The sequence below is a fragment of the Muscardinus avellanarius genome (genome assembly GCF_963383645.1).
Source record: "Muscardinus avellanarius genome assembly, chromosome: X".
Lineage (NCBI taxonomy): Eukaryota > Metazoa > Chordata > Mammalia > Rodentia > Gliridae > Muscardinus > Muscardinus avellanarius.
The window spans coordinates 38,467,818-38,472,491 of NC_137792.1; positions in this window are offsets into that span (position 1 = coordinate 38,467,818).

Here is a 4,674-nt window from a genome sequence, read left to right on the forward strand (position 1 = left end):
AAAAAATGCATTGGCTAATACAACTTGGGCAGGGGGGGGGGGCTCAACATCTCCAATCAAACACCATCAGACAGCCAGATGTGGTGATGCACGCTTGTAATCTCAGTACTTGGGAGGCTGAGAGAGGAGGATCAAATGTTCAAGCAATGTAGTGAGACTCTGAGCAACCTAGTGAGACCGTGTTTCTAATAAAAGGGGGTAGGGGGCTAGGGAGTGAAGCTTGGAGGTAGAACACTCCTGGGTTCAATCCCTGTATGCCCCCCCCCCACACACCACATGCCCTTTGTTCTGGCTGAAGTCACTTGAGTGTGGACTCACTTGTCTCCCAGTTATTGTGGGGAAGGCACTGTTCCTGGGGAGTGGCTCTGTCCATGGCCCAGTGGTGTGTAAACAGCACTGAACAAAAAGGGCAGGAGAGCATAGTCACTGTCCTTAGCAAGAGCATTTTCCTGGCATCTGCTTTGTGTCAGCCCTGTGTGGCTGTGGGGAATACAAATGCCCCACATCATCACCACACACAGAGGCTCCTGGTTATATGGGAGAGAGAGACACTGGTCTTCCTGGACTACTTTTAGCATTAGCCTCAAATGGGGTGCAGACCTGTGTTCTAGGAGTTCAGAGATCTTCAGAAAGTGATCTCAGGAGACTAGGCCTAGCAGGGAAAACCTTGGGTCAAGGTAGGCCCCAGACAGGGTCTTCAGTGATGCATGGATGTTTGTAAGGAGAGGACAGAAACCCTCATCTCTAGATATGGCTGCATTTCACACTCTCCTGGGTCAGAGTTTGCTTTTGAATTGAGCACAGACTGGAGTTGAGGAGTGTGGGCTGGTTATCCAGAAGCAGATACTAAGATGAATTTTGGGCCAGGTATGGTGGTGCATGCTTGTCATCCCAGTACTTGGGAAGCTGAGACAGGAGGATCACAGGTTTTGAAGCTAGCCTCAGCAACATAACCTAACCCTGTTTCCAAATAAAAAATAAAAAGTATTGGGAGTGAAATAAAAAGGGTTGGGAGTGTAGTTGAGAGGTAGAGCACACATGGGTTTAATCCCAAGTACAAAAAAAAAAAAAGAACTCTGGGGTGTGTATTAGTTTTTTGTGGGAGCTATAACAAATAACTACAAAGTGGGTGGCTCAAAACAATAGAAATTTATTCTCTCACAGTTCTGGGGGCCAGAAATCTGAAGTCAGTTTCACTGGGCTGGACTTGAGGTGGCGGCCGGGCCTCACCCCTCTGGAGGGCTCTCTGGAGAAGCATCCATTTCTTGCTTCTTCCCACTTCTGGTGGCTGTTGGAGTTCCTTGGCTTGCAGCCACATCGTCCCAGTCATGGCCTCCATCTTCACATTGCCCCCTTTCTTCTGTCTCAAAACTCCCTCTTATAAGGTTATGTGGGATGGCATTTGGGGTCTAATTGAACAATCCAAATATTCTCCTCCATAGCTCGATGCTTGTCGTTCCAGTACTTGGAAGACTGAGACAGGAGGATCACAGGTTCAAGGCCAACCTCAGCAATTTCGCAAGGCCCTCAGCAACTTAGTGAGACTCTGTTTCAGAATAAAGAATAAAATGGGGCTGGGAGGTTAGCTCAGAGGCAGAATGCCCCCAGGTTCCAAGTGCAGCACAGAAAATCTCTTCCTCTTAAGATCCTTAACTTAACCACATTTCCCCCCCACTGGTAAGGTAATTAATTGTCACAGGTTCTGGAAATCAGGATGTGGGCCTATCTTTCTGGGGGCCTCCATAGGGTGTAAGGTGGCTAAGAGTGATCGGCATCTGTAAAACGAATGCAGGAGGAGCAGGATGGGCAGGGGTGGCAGTTAGACTGTCCTGCAGACCCCCCAGGATGTTGAGCAACTCCCGAACTCCCCACAGGAGTATTGCTCAGTGGAAAGAATGGCTGGGTCATCACACCTCACCAAGCCAGGTTACTGAAAGGGCAGGACCTTGAGTGAGCCCCAGAGTGGCTGAGGCGGAGCCCAAAGGGGCCAGCAACTGAGGACACACTTGTTCCTTTCAGGGGGGTTGGGACAGCTCTGCTCTGTGTCTGCCACAGGGAGGAGCTGCAGAGAGGGTCCACAGATGGTGGGGGTGGAGAGTCCTCTGAAAGAAGAGCCCCAGTGGGGCCTATGATCTTCAGATGTGTGGACAAAACAGCACATCTGCTCTGTCCACAAAAGCGCACAACCCACGGGCTGGGGAAGCTTTTCTAGGCCGTTCGGAAGCACTCATAGGCCCGACCCAACATCCACATGCCCTGCCTTTGTTAGCTCTCCACCTGCACTGTGGGTCAGAAGCCAGCTGCACAAATACACAGTGCTGTGTTACAATTTATACTCCAAACAATCTCCCAGCAACCCCTGGGGTGCTTGGTGGTTTTGTTCTTCCCTTTCTCATGGGACTTGCTCAAGTATGGCGCATTACCTCAGGCCTCAGCAGCTCTGGGGCTCACATGATGGTGTTGAAGGAAGGGTCCCTCAAGTCTCAGGCCACTGGCCTGGAGGTCTGTGCAGGTGGGCTGATATGTGGCAGAGGGGTTAGAGGGCGGTTACCTCTGGCCCCAGGAAGGGGACATTTCTGGACTCCCTGTGGACCCCACTCAAAATTGCTCATCAGGTAGAAGTATTTTACAGCAGAAAAACACCTGGACCCAGGGAGATGGGCTGGAGCTGGCTCATGCACCATAGGGTCTCCGTGGCCACCCCTCTTCTTCTGTGGGGTCTGGTGGCTACGGCTCCTTTCCTGCGTTTTGGCCACGATGCCAGCCGGAAGGGAATGCTGCGCTCAGGCCAGCAGGGAAGAGGGGCCGTGACTGTGCAGGGGGAGGTGGTCAGACTTCACCCTCCAAACCAAGATGGGGGGCTGCCATGGGGAAGATTCTGAGGCAGCCGAGGCCTGCTCTTCCCCAAGCTTGGCCTGTTGTTCTTGTCATCATCGTGGCCACAGAGCAGTTGTCTGGAACAGTTCGAGGGCAAACCCAAAAGGCAAAATAGTATACCCCAAAATAGGACTTTGGGGGTCCATTTTTGAATTAGGTAAAGGGACTAGACCTGAATAGCATGGGGTGAGAGTCAGAGGCCGATGGGGAAAGCAACAAGGGCGTGGACTGGGAGCAGGACTTCTGGAACTATCCCACAAATGACTTGTTCCTCCCCCCAGCCTCAGTTTCCCCATCTGTATAGCCGGGCCTATTAAACCAGGCATTCTGACCTAAAGGTACTCATTTAGAGGTAGAAAAGAGGAGGTAGATTGAAAGGTCCCTGGGGGTAGAGGGCTGGCAGGGAGACTGGGAAAAGATCTGGAAGGCGCCCTGGGTCTGTTGCAGGGGCCCAGGCAGGAGTGTCCATGGTCCACATCCCATGTAGCTAAATATTTCATTTCAAAGATATAAAAGTAAACTATTGAGTCAAATATGTTCTATTGCCTGACCTTGAAAAACGTAGTTCTGATCTGGGGATGGTGGCCCACACTTGTAATCTCAGTACTTGGGAGGCAGAGACAGGAGGTTCGAAGCAAGCCACAGCAACTTAGTGAGAACCTGTTTCCAAATAAAAAACAAAATAGGTCTGAGGGTGTAGCTCTGAGGTAGAAGGCCTCTGGGTTCCATCCCCAATACCAAAAAGAAAAAAAAAAGAGACACTTAGTTTTATTTATTTTGTGGTATTGGGGGATGGGCCAAGGGGGGTTCTACCTCTGAGTTACATACCAGCCCTTTTTTATTTTGAAATAGGGTCTCACTAAGCTGCTGGGATTATAAGCTTGTGCCACCACGCCTGGTCAAACCTGGTTTTATTTATTTATTTATTTATTTATTTATTTATTTTTCCAGGTCTGGGGATGGAACCCAGAGGCATTTGACCTCCAAGCTACACCCACTGCCCTATTTTTTATTCCTTATTTGGAAACAGGGTCTCACTGAGTTGCAATGGACCTCGCTAAGTAGCTGAGGATGTCCACGAACTGAGATCCTCTGATCTCAGCCTCCGGAATGCTGGGATTACAAGCGTGCGCCACCACACCTGTCTAAACCTGGTTTTAGAATAACCTGTATGGCTGAGTTTGAACGAGAAGTCCCAGACTCCGAGCGCTGCGCTGGATAACGCAGCGTGGAGAGAGCCAGCCTGGCCTCCAGCTGGGGCAACACTGACAGCGCACTCCATCTTGGAGAGCTGGGGCTGCTGCGTGGGAAAGCCATCTTTGTGGTCTGGCTGAGGCCACGCTTCCACAGCCTGTACCCACAAATGGCTGAGAGCAGCGGGGATGCTAGGCGGGGAGCACAGCAGGATGCACAGGGAGCAGGACGGGGTCCGTTGTCTACGGTTCCAGTGGCCAGAGCCTCCACGCCGGCCTCTGGTCACTCTCCCGCTTGCAGCCCAGGCACCTCCCATTTGCTTCTCTCACCCTCAGGACTCTGCCAGAGAACCCAGGAAACTGAGCATCGAGGGCGCATCTATGCCCTGGTCTTCTGATGCCCAGCCAGGGCCCTGCTGTGATGTCCCCGCTGCGGGGATAATCACATGATGTCACCCAGCCTTGCTCCCTCCCTCCCCAGTGTTCCTCAGTCCCTGGGCAATGAATGGGCATCTCTCCTGGTGTTTCACATGGACCTGCTTCTTCAACTTAGCAGCCACTTGACCGTGGGAGTGGGGGACAGAGGGCCGAGCGTGTTGTCCCC